Here is a 13,785-nt window from a genome sequence, read left to right as displayed (position 1 = left end):
TAGCTTGGACCTTGAGAGGCATAAAGTATGACTCTCATTTACTATTTGATTATAGATTATCTCATGAAGGTTATTTTTGTCTTCACTTTACTGTAGTCATTTTAGAGCAAATGATTTAAGGAAAAATAGGTGGGGAGACCTAATATACACTTATGGGTTTCATAATGCATATAATATAGGATTCCAGATAGCTTTACACATGTGCAAAATTAGAATACCACGGCAATTCCAATCTTTAGTTATGTTCTCAGTACTATTTTGTGATTATGATTCCCAGTTTTTTTTTTCCTGGTCAGATTTTATTATCTGGTGGAAGACCACTGTAAGAATTATATGGCATTGTGTGAATCCAAAATAATAGAATCAAAATTAGTTGAACTCTAACTTGAATATAAGAAAGGGTACATTTTGGGGATTGTTCTCAAAAAAGATGTTGTCAGACCAGAATATCATTGTCATTTTAGCTGCTCTCTGAGGTAGTTTTTGTGACTCTAGAAGCAACCCATGCAAGCAGAGTAGAGATGCCCAGTAGTTTCACATCCATTTGCGTCAGACTACAGATGCTTATCCTTTTTCATTTGTGGTTTGACTTAAATTTTACCTTAAAAATATGTCTGGGGATACATGATGCAGACCAAATGTAGTTAGGATTAAGTCTGGCTACAGCCTAAGAGCATGCTGATTCCAAGGAGATAGAAGTCGTTCTCTCACATACACGTGGTAGTCGGGAGCTGGTGTGATGCTCCGTAGGGGCATGGACCCAGGCCCTTCCTTCTTGCTGCTTTGCCTTTCTCTATACGTGGGGCTGAGGACCAGATACTTGGGCATAACCTGGGAGCTCGTTAGAAATGCGGACTCTCAGGTCTTACCCCATACCTCCTGACCCAGAATCTGCATTTTCACAAGATCCCCAGGGGATCCCTGTGCCTACGTGAGTCTGAGAAGTGCTGAGCTACACACCTGGTGCCCAAGCCGGGGTGCTCATCACAGCCACCGGGGCACTTGTTCACATGAATGTTCACAGGGTCCCATTTCAAAAGACTCCAGGTTAGTGGTTCTGGTAAACTACAGTAATGCTCCCCATAACCACATTTTGGCCAGTGAGAGACTGCATATACAACAGTGGTCTCGTAAGATTATATTGGCTATGCCATAAAGTTTATGTGTGTAGTAGGCTATCCCATCTAGGTTTGTGTAAGTACACTCTGTGACGTTTGCACAATGAATACATTGCTGAACAACACATTTGTCGGAATATATCCCTGTTGTTGAGTGACATATGACTATTTAATTTTGATTCTACTATGGTTGGTGGAGTTTGGGAGCCTCTCCTTTAAGACAGCAGCTCTTAATATACATTCCTAGGTACTTGTGGAGTCAGTGCAGTGTTCTCTGCTTTGGGGATAGTCTTTGTTGTGTGTATATTTTAATAATTTTTTTAAAAATAATGTTTTTATTTTGGAATAATTTTAGATTTACAGAAAATTGCAAAGATTGTATACCCTTACATTTATACCCTTCGCCTAGTTTCCCCTCTTGTTAACATCTTAACATAATCTTGGTACATTTGTCAAAACTAAGAAATTAACATTGGTAATTTACATTAAGTAAACTACAGACTTTATCTGGATGTCATCAGTTTTTCCACGAATGTCCTTTTTCTGTTCCAGGATGCAATCCAGGAATAGAACTGTGTACAGTTGTTGTGTGTAGTCATCATGTTTTCTCAATCTCCTCCAATATTTGAGTTTCTCAGTCTTTCCCTGTTTTTTATGGCCTGATAGTTTTGAAGGGTAACTTTATTTTGGTAAAATTTTAAACACAGAAAAATTACAAGAATAGTGCAAAGAACTCCTCTATACCTACACTTTTTCTGAATGATTTAAGAGGGACTTGGAGGCACCACCCCCTAAATGTGTAGTTTGTATTTCCTATGAAACAAAATAATTCTCTTTTGTAACCACAGTAGATTTATAAAAATAAGGAAATTGGACACTGGTATAACACTATCATTGAATTCACAGTTTGTAGTCCACATTCACATTTCATCAGTTGTCCCAAGAAGGCCCTTTATAGCTATTTTCTCCACAGTCTGATAACCCATCCAGGATCATGCTTACTGTTATATTTCTTTGGTCTCCATTGATCTGGAACAATTTCCTAGCCTTTCTTCATCTTTTGTGACCTTCACATTTTTTAGAGTACAGGACAGCTATTGTGTGGAAAGTCCTTCAGTTTGGAGTTCTCATGTATCCTACTGATTAGATTCTGTTATTGCGTTTTTTGGCAGAAATGCCAGAGAAATGATGCCGTGTCCTTCTCGGTGCATCATATCAGGAGTCACATGATGTTGCACTGTCTGATTCTTGGTTATTATTCTGATTTTACAGATGAGAATATAGAAGTTCAGAGAAATTATATGATTTGTCATTCAGTGACAGACCAGAATGTAACCCCAGGCCTCCCTTCCTCTGAAGTCTCAACTTTTAAACAGTGGCTAAATTGCAGGCCTTCTAGTAATGCCATATGGAGACCTAGACAAAGGGTTAGGAACCTAGACTCTCATTGACCTGCAGTTGCTGAGGCTGGAGTGAGATTTACGGCAATGTTAGTGTCAGGTATTGTTCCTTGAGGAGACAGGAGTTGGCATGAGAATTGGGAATGTATTTGCACATGCAATGAAGAGTTGCAGCAATGATTGTTACTTGGGTTTTCTCTTAATCTCCTGCCTTGTTCAGTAAGGATCACATACCTGCCTCTCTCTCATGGCTTGTTTGCTTCATTTGGAAAGCTCTTTGCTTCTTTTTCACCTGCATAGCTACGATTTCACTAAAAGGTATTTTCAGAAGTTGGATTAGGCATTGCTGCTCTGTGTTCTCCCGAAATCTTGAGTATCCCTCCTGTTATCACATTGTGTTGTTACTGTCTGTCAGCTTAAACCAGTGGTCTTCAACCTTGAGTGTGCACAGGAATCACCCAGGGAGCTTGCACAGCAGCGCATGCCCAGCCCACCTATAGAGATTTTGATTCTGTTGGCCAGGGATGGGCCCTTAGTCTGTGTCTGTGATAAGCACCAGATGAGTCTGAGGCAAGAGCTCCCACAGTTGGAAAAAGATTGGTTAGACTGGGAGCAGCTTCGTCTTTGAGTGTCTGGTGGACAGTGCTTACTTGATAAGTGGATATTTTGTTAATGAATAACTGGGAGGGGGTGCTTCCCGGGTGGTGATTACCTTATGGGTATTCAGTTCTGCTCAGCCATCCTCTAACAGTACTGGTTGTGTTCAAAGGACGTCTGCCCTCAGTGGATTTATTTATCTTCTTTCTAAATTTTGAGGAGACAACTCAGTGTTTCTGCTCAGCAGGAAAAGCCCCAGGAGCTATTTACAGATGGACTTTACTGCATCACGTGAAGCTCTCAATAGAGTTATCAGCTAGCTTGTTTCTGCTCCACCCTTCACTGTCTATTGCTGAGTTTCAACCTCAGGTAGCCACTCGGGCTGAGGATGCTGGCTGTCTGGCTATACCAAAGCTAAAAAGGCTCCTGCGTCCCTAGTTTTTGTTTACTTGCTATTTACTGAACAACATATTTCTCAGTGAGTAGTGTAGAACTCCAAACACTTTGACAAGAGGCATCTACTAAGAGGCAGTGTGCCATAACAGACACCGTGCAGGCTCCAGGGACATTTCAGCCTGGGTGTAAGTCCTTGTCTTAGTTCCTTTGGCTGCTGTAACAAACTACCTTACACTTGGCAATTTATAAACAAGAGAAATTTATTGCTCACAGTCCTGGAGGCTGGAAAGTCCAAGATCAAGGAACCAGTGGATTTGGTGGCTGGTGAGGGCCCATTCTGCATAGATGGCGCCTTCTATGTGACTTCACATGGGTGGAAGGAGAGAGACAGCTCCCTGGGGTCTCTTTTAAAAGGGCAGTAATTCCATTCATGAGGGCTCCACCTTCATGAGCTAATCACTTCCCAGAGGCTCCACCAAGGGGGTTAGAATTTGAATGAATTTGAGGGAGATACAAGTAGTCAGACCACAGCAGTCCTGGAGCCCCTTTTTGGTGAGAGGCTAACTGAGCCTCTTTGAGCCTTAGTCTCTTTGTCTTGTAAAGTTGGGATAATAATTTGCTTCTTTTATGGTAATTGTGAAGATTAAAGAAAATGTGTGAAAAAAATGTAGCATATTGCCTGGCTCTGAGTGATTACTCAGTGAAGGCTGTTATTATTGCTGTTAGTTTAAGCAAATTCTCATTAGACTGGAAAATAAGATGCTTAGGTTTTCCTGACCTGCTCTTCCATCATGAACAGTCCTGTTCCTCCCACCCTCAGTGGGGCTCTCTTCTTCCTTTGCCTCACTTTTTAAATGTTTAGGAAGGAGAGAAATCTAAAGGGTAAGTGGGAGGCATTACCTGGTAAGAAGGAAATAATAAAGAAATGTACTCACTGGATATGCAGCCAGTTCATGCTGTGGAATATTCCCTGGCTCCCTAATACTCCTCGGTGATATTTCTTCCGTCTCTTAACCACTTGCCAGCATTTCTGGCAGCAGCTCTGCTGTTCCCTGCACGCGCTCTTCAAGCCTCTAGTATCTCCTGCCGCTGCCCTGCCCCTTCATGCCTTGCTTTTCAAAGAGGACACTGAGTCCAGAAAGCCACCACTCCTGTCTGTGCCTGAGAACTTCTCTGCCTGTGGATCTGCAGGCACCACAGACCTCTCGATGCCTTACCTCCTGCCCTCCCGTCTTCCTGTCCTACTGCCAGCACGCGAGGGGAGAGTGGTCCCACTTTCTTTCCAGGGCTTCAATCCCCATTCCCTTTGCTTCACGAATGTTTTAGCCCGTCCTTCCCACTTTACCTGAGGCTTCGTCCCACCATATCCTCTTCATTTAGTTTTTTCTCCTTCTAGATCTTCAATAGTAAGCTCTTCTTTCCTACCGTGGAAAATCTTCCCCTCGACCTGGTTACTCTCTTTGGCTAGTGTAGGGGCCAAGGGAGAAACTTCTTCTTCACCCCTGAAGGTTCGCTGAAAAAAATCAACTGTCAAGGTTCAATTAATATGAAGGAAAGTTATAATAAATTTAATTTGATCACAGTTTTACATCACACGGGAGCCTTCAGAACGAAGACCCAAAGGTGTGGGGAAGACTATCGATATCTGTGCTTAGGTTCTGTATTAGTCTGTTTCTGTTGCTTATAATGGAAATACCTGGAACTGGCTGATTTATGAGAAAACAAAATTTACTGCTTACAGTTTCTGAGGCTGGGAAGTTCAAAGTTCAGGGAACACATCTGGTGAGGGTCTTGGTGATGGTGACAGTGACCCAGAGGTCTCCCATGGCAGAAGATGGCAGAACAGAGAGAGACTAACCTGTCATGTGATCTTCTTTTAAAGCCCTCAGAACCACGCCCCTGCATGGTCATACAATCTAATCACCTCTTCAAGGTCTCACCTTTTTCAATTACCATAATAGGATTTCCCACCCTCTTAACACGGTCGCAGTGGGAGACAAGTTTTGAGGGGGACGCTCAATCCAAGGCAGGTTCTGTGAAGCAGGGCAGCCCTATAGAAATGTGATCAGACGAGAAAAGTACGATCTAAAGCTCGTAGACTGAGTGGGGAAGCCCAGAAAGCCTGTCTGTTCAGATTCTTCTTGCCTTTCTGTGTAGCATTTCTTCCTCCAGGGTATGGGGCAGGAGGATCCTTTCTGAAATAGGGGTCTTATGACCTACAGTCATACAAGGTTTGTCAGAGAATTTCTTATGTATTTGTTTTGGTGGCTGGCGATGCCAAAAAGAAGCTAACCAGCCAGCCCCCAGAGACTGTCCTTATGGCCAGCTCCAAGACAGAAAGGTGGGAGAAGACTGGAGTATAATTTTAGTCGTTATGGCTGGTTTTGGAAGAAAGGAGCTCTGGTTTCTATAACCTGTCTTGGTGAGGAGGGGTCCTAGTTTCTATGGCTTGCCTCAAGGGAAAATGAGGCTGAGAGACAGGTTGGGGCAGGAGAAGCTGAGAGGAAAGCTTTGCTTTTGAGACTCCCTCTCAGGCCTTGACTTTGGGGTAGTGCTTTTCTGAGCCCCAACACTAGTATGTAATTTAATTTCTGTGTTGCCAGCTTGTTTAAATGCTATCGATATACGCCTTCTATGTTGCTTCAGGGTCTACTTTAATATTTGCTTTGTTTTGCAGCTGGCCGGTAAGGGCATCTGAACCCTTGACCTGGGTGTTGTAACACCACGCTCTAACCAGCCGAGCAGCCAGCCAGAGCTAATATTTGGGCGCAGAACAATTTTCCTGTCTCTGGGGCCGCCCTCCCTGATGGCACCAGTGTCCCCTGGTTTGCTAAATCAAGTGGCCTTTTGTCCACCTTGGTTTCCCTCCCCGTGATGGTTACACTCTGCAAAAGCTGCTCATTTGCATCTTCTAGGGACTCCGCTCCCTTCGTCAACCTTCAGTGCCTGAGATTCCTGCTCCTCTTTTCTCTAGTGCGAGTCCGTTTCCTTCACGATTCCTCATCTTTCTCCTTCTTTCTAAGTGTGTCCCCACCGCAGTGTTTGGCATCTGGTCCGTGTGTCCGCTGTGGACACTGTCTCAGACTCTGCGTTCTCTTGTGACTGTGAGGATCACCTCTGTCTACACAAGCAGCACCCGCTCCGGGCACCGGCCTGGCCTGCTGATGACCACTGGCTCCGTGTCTCTGACAGACACATCATTTCCCTGGATAACCTTCAGTCGCCTGCTGAAGATGGAGGGCAGATGAAACTCCCATTTGGGAGCCGTCTCACAGGTGACAGGCGTGTCGCAGGTGTCGCCAGCCTGTGGGAATTCCTTCATGTGCAGGAGAGGTCGCAGATGTGTCACTTGCGGCCCAGGTGCACCAACTCCAGCCTCGCCACACGAGGAGACCCCTGTCACCTGTGCTCCAGGGAGCTCATGTGGGCGTCCCCGAGGGGTCCCTCAGCACATCGCAGCCGGGGCTGGGGAAGCCTGTCACCGCCGCCACAGCAGCTGCACCTTGCCCCGTTTTCATTTGGGGATGATTTGGGGAAAGATGTTGTTTGAAGAAAGTGCACCACCCACAATTTCAAAAAAAAAGGAAAAAGTCATTCTTGAGCTCTCTAGTGACCCCGGGGCTGAAGTGAGATTCCTCAGCATGGCATCGCGTCCTGCCAGGGTCCCCCAAGCGGTGCCCTGTCCGGGTGTCTCCGGCCACCTTCCAGAGCCTCTGCCCCTCCTAATCCGGCGAGAGCCTCCAACCTCTTCTGATCACATTACAAGGCCGTCATTTGTCTAGCCTTCTCATTTCTCACACCACCGTCTTTGCCTGTAGCTTTTACTTGCAGGTAATAGATCCTGCACGCAAGGGCATTTACATTTTTCTTTATGTACCCGCTTCTCTTGAGAAAGATTCTAAGCTCCTGGTGGTCAGCCTGTGGTTTACATACGTTTGCATCCTGCGGTCCATCCCCTTTCTCTCTTTTTCTGTGTGACTAGTATGGGTTTGAATTCTGAACAGTGAAGATAAGAATCAAGCACTGGCAGTTTCCAGTCTTCAAACAGAAAAATTATAATCGGGCCCTCCCCCCTATATTTCTGGGGGTTTTATTTTTCTAAAAGAAACATAGATGCGTGTGTTTTTAGGTGAGCATGTACAAAATGACTGCCTGCAGTGTTTCCTCAATTATCTTATTTCTGTAGCATATATAGCATATATGTACATATATTTCTGTAGGATATAATTCAATATGCGTAAATTTGATTTACCTCAAACCGTGTAAAAGCTCATTGAGTCAAGTACATTCAAGTGTTTGTGCTTAACGTTACGGAGTTTTGCTCATCCTGTACTTAATAGTAGTAGTGGTAATAATAGGGACTGCCATCTAATAAGCATACCCTATGTGCCAGGCGATCTAGGTGCCCTACAGATAGTACTCCATGACCTACTACAGCCCTGCAAGGCAGTTGTTAGACTCCCTCTTTCATAATTATTCAGATGTTCATTAATTTGCCCAGTGTTACTCATCTGGGAAGGTACTGATTTGAATCCAGCACTGTTTAACACTAAAGCCCAGGCAGTTTGGGGTAAATTATACTGCCTTTCTGTTTGGTAGTTCTGTTTCGGTCTCTGTTATGCCCTTGAGTGATGATTGCCCCGGTAACGCCAGCCTGGTTGGAGCACAGGCACACGCCATTGTAGGCCTGCCTGCTGCTTCTACTAGCCATGTGACTAGCCACATTATGTTATGAACACAAAGCCTGCATTTCCTTAAAAATTAGGAGAAATACAGCAAGTGTTCTGGGTTATTACAGAAGGAGCTCATCTGAAGAGAGACAGAGCCTTGAAAGGCTTGTTTGTTATGCGGGGGACACTTGAGGGGCAGTTGCATGGTGCTTATGAGCATGGATTGACAGGGACTTAAAATCCAGGTCTGCCTCTTACCTGCTGTGTGACCAGGGGCAAGTCTGTTGCTTTGTAAGGAAGAATTAGCGATATGCATAAATCTTTCCTAGTGTTGTAGGGATTCTGTGAGATAATCACTCAGCGCTCTGCTTAATAATGGTAACTATTAGGAGCCAATTATGATCCTTCCGTCCAGTGCATAGAATGGAACAAGCTTCTCGTGTTGCAGGCAAGACTGGATCCAGTAGCCCACTTTCCCTTCAGTGCATTAAAGCCAGCTCTTTACCGTGAAGAACCATAATTCTCAAGACATTAAAATATTGACTGGTGAAAAACAGTTGAAATATATCTGAGCTGCAAATAAAGAGGCTTGAATTCAGATTGGTCTTTAAGGTCACATACAATAAAGGAAATGGGACTGAATTTCTAGCAAAGCTAAGCTTGCACTGCAGAAATTAAAAGTCATGTAATTTTCCTGGACTATTTTTTCCTGAATGATTGGACTATATCACGATTTCTCAACCTTGAAGCTATTGACATTTTAGACCTGCTAATTCTTGGTTGTGGGGGCTGTCCTGTGTGTTGTACCATTTTAGTGACATCCTGGCCTTTACTCACTAGATGCCAGTAACATCCCTTTCCCCAATGTGACAACCAAAAATATCTCCAGACATTGCCACATGTCCCCTGGGTGGTGGACAAAATTTCCTTCTGTTGAGAATGGACTAGATCAGGGGCTCCCAAGCTTGGCTGTGCATCTGAATCACTCATAAAACGTATTGATAGTACAGAGAGGATTATTTTGTAGGTATAGGTTGGAGGTCCAGGGATTCCTGTTTTTATCAAGCTCCCTGGTCACCCACACATGGAAATCACTGTTGTGAGGCCCTCGAAATTTCTCTCTGTCTGCTGACAATGCTTCTGGCTCCCACAGTAACTTTCAGTTAGTTCTTAAAGGCAGTGACTCAATTTCTCCATCATAAAAATGGTCCTCATAATTCTGAGCCTCTCCTTTCTTTACAGAGAGTGCAAACACAGCACCTTCAGTAGCTCACTTTGTTCCAAGTAAGAAGGGTATGCCAAAGCCTGTGTGATATCGCACTGTTACTTTTGTGCTGGCATAATAAGTAGAACGATACTGGTAGAGGAATAGTCATCCCTCATCTGATTTTTGCAACTGTTGGATTTAGTAATGTAGTAGCTATTTCTTAAACTTCCTTTAAAACAGTGACTGGGGTCCTTCCTTCTCTGGTTTTAGCTCTCTCTTGTGTGATAGAGTCTGTATAACCTCGTAAAATCTTATAGCGTAGCATGCTTTGGAAGAGAAAGACAGCAAACGTATTTCTCCCCTCACCTGAGAGCTGAGTGTAATTAAGCAAGAATGAACTCTAGCAGAATTCTGCTTTTTTCTTCTGAAAACCAACAGCAGATTTGAGTTTGCTTTCTAGGTAGACGAGGGCGCTGGTCTCTCCCATTCTACTTCCCTCCCCAACACTGTCACTGAGGGAAATTTGGGCAACTCAGGGCAGAGTCTTTCATCAACTCTGTTTCCTTGAGATTTGGTGACTAAGAGCTCTTACATTTCTAGAACATTTTGTGCATGTCACACTTCGTGTTTCATTTTTCTGTTAGGTCAACTGGCAGTTTGTGGCGGGATATGTAAATATGTAGATTTCAGCATTAAGAAGGACTTGGTTCCCAGCAGAAGGCAGCTTGTTCTAGAAATAGACAGCTTCTACTTTAGCTCTAAGAGTATGTACACCTATGTGCAGTGTGCCCAGAACCCCAAGGAGATGAGCACAGCCTCAGGGAAATAAAGTACAGTCATGCACTGTGTAACGATGTTTTGGTCCAGACCGTACATCGTGAGGGTGGTCCCATAAGTTATAATGGCTATCACATATAACCTGGGCTGTGCCATTAGGCCTGTGTAAGTTCCCGATACGATGTTTGCATGGTGATGCAGTTGCCTAACTAACGTTTCTTAGAACGTATCCCGGCCATTAAGTGGTGTGTGACTACATGTGCTTTTCCAGTTTCTTTTTTCCAGGTTTACATCAAATGTACTGGGGGGCCCTTTCAGTCCGTGGTATCACCACCAGCCCCATCTCCTGCAGCCCCTCACATGGAGTCCTGTACAGTCCACCTCCTGAGTGGCTCTCAACTTTGTCCACTGGTTTTTGTTCTCACTGCCACTGCTCTAGCTTGTCTCCACTGGTGACTTTAGTGGGACAGCTGCCTCAGGCCTCCACTCTTAAGTCCCCTTCAACCCATTCTCCTGGGTTTAACTTTTTCAGTGCCTCCCCCCCGACCCCCCGCACTTAGAATAAAATGCAGACTTGCTCGTGCTGGTTTCCAGGGCCCTGCCATCCCCAGCTCTCGACCACTTCCCCAGCCTCGCTTAGAGTCACTGTGGCTTCCCCCAGCCCTGACACTAGGGTTCTCATCATGTAGGACCCTTTTCTCCTTTTGTGAGCACACATTCCCTTCCACTTCAGAGCCTTTAAAAAAGTGACTTCTCTTAGCTGGAAATTAAACCCCCCACCCCGCCCCACTTTTCTGCCGGTCTAACTCCTGTTCATTGTTCCATCTTGGATGAAGTGTAAGTTCCTTAGAGAGGGCCTTTTCTGACTCATCGGACTAGCTGAAGGCTCTTGCTGTGTGCACTTGTAAGATCCTGTAAGGCCCCACTTGCCAGCATGTAGCTCTCTGTGTGAGGTCTGCATGGGCCACGTGTGTTCCCAGCATCAAGCACAGTGCCTGGTACATCGTGAACTCATAACAAATGATTGTTGAACGAAGGAAACAGGTGCTGTTTGTACTTTTTCTGTCTAATGATGTAGACAATTAAATATAATTGTGAAAGGGAGTGGCTGTGATGAGGACATTCCTTCTCTTGTTTCCACCATGTATCTAAAGGTAGTATTACATTTTATGAACTGACTTTATGGAGACCTATGTGTGTCCTTCCATCAAAGCCATTCACAGTCAATCAAATGACTTTGAGACAAGCCATATCAATTTTCAAGATGACGTGGACGAATCATTATTCTGGGACAAGTTTGTGGTGATCTGTTTGTGTTCATCAGCCTCGTCATCATGAGATGTTCATAATTGCTGTCTGTGACTTCCTTCTTGACCCCTCACCCATGTAAGCAACTCCCCACCTGCCCATTTGCCTTGCTCGTCTGGATGTCCCTTCCACCTGAAACTCTGCACGTTCAAAACAGCCCTTGTTGTTCTGCTCACCCCCCAAAAGGTGCAATTTTGCTTCTCTTCATGATTTTCTTTTCTTGGTGACAGATACGAACATCCATTTTGCTCAAGCTGAAACCATGTGTCTTCCTAGACTCCTCTCCCCTTCAATTTTTCTGTCCAATGAGTTATTGCAGAAAATTTGCCTGCCTCTGCGCTCTTTTTGTCACCTCTGCTGCTGCCCTTTTGGCCCTCTCCTTGCTGGTCAGTGTAGAGGAACAGAGAGAGCAGAGGAAAACTTAAAAATCAGTGTGTCGAGTGTCTTCAAGGGAGAACTTTAAAAGGGAAAATAATACCTACACAAACAGGAAATTATGAACACAAAGTAGATGTACATAAACTGAGAAGAGGCGTACATGAGAAAGAACTAATGAGAAATCTTAGAAATGAAAAATATGCATATAGTAAGTGAAATGTAATAAAGAAACAACAAAAAACCAAACCACACACAACTACAACAACAGAAAAATAAAAGCAATAAAACGTAGAGTAACTCTGGAGTAGATTTGGCTAAAGGGAGAATTAGTAAATTGGGGGATGAAAATTCATCCAGAACGTGTCCTAAAAGAAAAAAGAATGAAAAATATGAATGTTAATGTGTGTTGAAAAAGGTAAACTAAGAAGTTCTCACTTGTGTCTAATAGTAACGAAGGGAATGAACGATGCAGAGGCAATATTTAAAGAGATCCTGGCTAATATATTCGTTCTCAGAATTAAAAATCATTGGCAGTGAGGAAGAGCAAGAGCTCTGGATTGGGCTGGTTGGAGGGGCAGAAGCTGTCTCACAGGAGCCAGATGGACTTAATACTCTGACCGAGGGACGGGAAAATGGAAGTTTCTAAGCCAGGGAGTGACATGGTGATTGGTACTTTTAGAATTCGTACCTAATTTCATAATTTGAAAACTGTTTCACGAGAAGTAAAATGGAATAAGAGAGAGTCGTTAGACTGCTCCTGTAGTAGTAGCCAGTGAAGGAGTGATTGTGCCATGGCCTGGGACGGCGACGGGGAGGTGGAAAGAAGTGAGATATTTCGTCTCGTTGAGACATATGAAATTCATTTGACAGGAAATGGATGATTGATTATCTCTGTGTGTGTAAGGCAAAGGGAGATGTTAAGGATCATTGCAAGATTTCCTCTATGAACAACTGGAGGGTTGGTGGTGACCTCTACCAGGATAGAAAACGTCAGTAGACGGACATTAAGGCGGACTCTTATTTTCATGGCTGTAGGAAAATAGGTCAGGTGTGAATGTAGTTGGACTTCCTTTCATATTTTCTTTGGATTTTGATACACTTGCCAATTTTTCCACTTAGCTAATCTGCCTCCAGTGTTATTTTCTATCAATTGAGAATGCACACCTGATTGTATCACTTTCCCATCTAAAAATATATGATGAGTCCAAACCTTTAAGAGTTGTCACATTCTAAAATAGCTAAAAAAAAGGAGAATTTTAAATGTTTCCACCACACAAAAAAATGACACATATTTCAGGTGATGGATATGCTCATTACTCTGATTTGATCATTCCTTAGTGTATCACTTTTTACCCCATAAATATATGCAATTATTAATTGTCAGCTAAAAATTAAGCAAAAATTTTAAAAAATAGCTTTCTATAGGATGCAGGCATTTTTTGCCTGTAGCTTGCCTTTTTAAGCCTCTCTCTCTCTCTTACTTGTATGACATGTCAATGCCTCCGTATGCAACATTCATTTAGCTGTGCCTTTGCATTTGCAGTACCCTCAACCAAAAGTGCCTTAGGCAGGCAAAATAGCACCTACTTGTAATTGCTTCTATGTGCCAACAGGCAGAATAAAAAGAAAGGTTCTGAGAGGCACCACGGATTTAAGTGTTAGGATTGGAAATGAACACAGGGTGCAGAGTAGGGAAGACCTGTGATGACAGCAAGTTTACATCGTGGCAGAGTGGAAGATGGGTTAAAGGTTGAAAACAGAGAAAGAGAGTTTTCAGGTAAGATTTGAGTTTGAGGTTATAGCAGGTTATAACTCAAGTTGAAATGGCCCGAGACAGAAGGAAATTACAGAGAAATCAGGGCTGGAGCTGGGATTTGGACATCAAAAGTGAGCAGGAACAGAGAGCATTGGGAGAGCAGATGGCATCACAAGTT

At 43.7% G+C, this 13,785-nt stretch overlaps 1 protein-coding gene across 2 annotated transcripts in view; it reads left to right on the top strand.

Annotated features, from left to right (window-relative positions):
- ELMO1 (engulfment and cell motility 1) overlaps positions 1-13,785 on the top strand; it is a 549,163-nt gene that overhangs the window by 90,638 nt on the left and 444,740 nt on the right. The gene's annotated exons all lie outside the window — the stretch shown is intronic.

The sequence above is a fragment of the Cynocephalus volans genome, chromosome 11, assembly GCF_027409185.1.
Source record: "Cynocephalus volans isolate mCynVol1 chromosome 11, mCynVol1.pri, whole genome shotgun sequence".
Taxonomy (NCBI): domain Eukaryota; kingdom Metazoa; phylum Chordata; class Mammalia; order Dermoptera; family Cynocephalidae; genus Cynocephalus; species Cynocephalus volans.
This window is presented reverse-complemented; position numbering and strand designations above follow the sequence as displayed.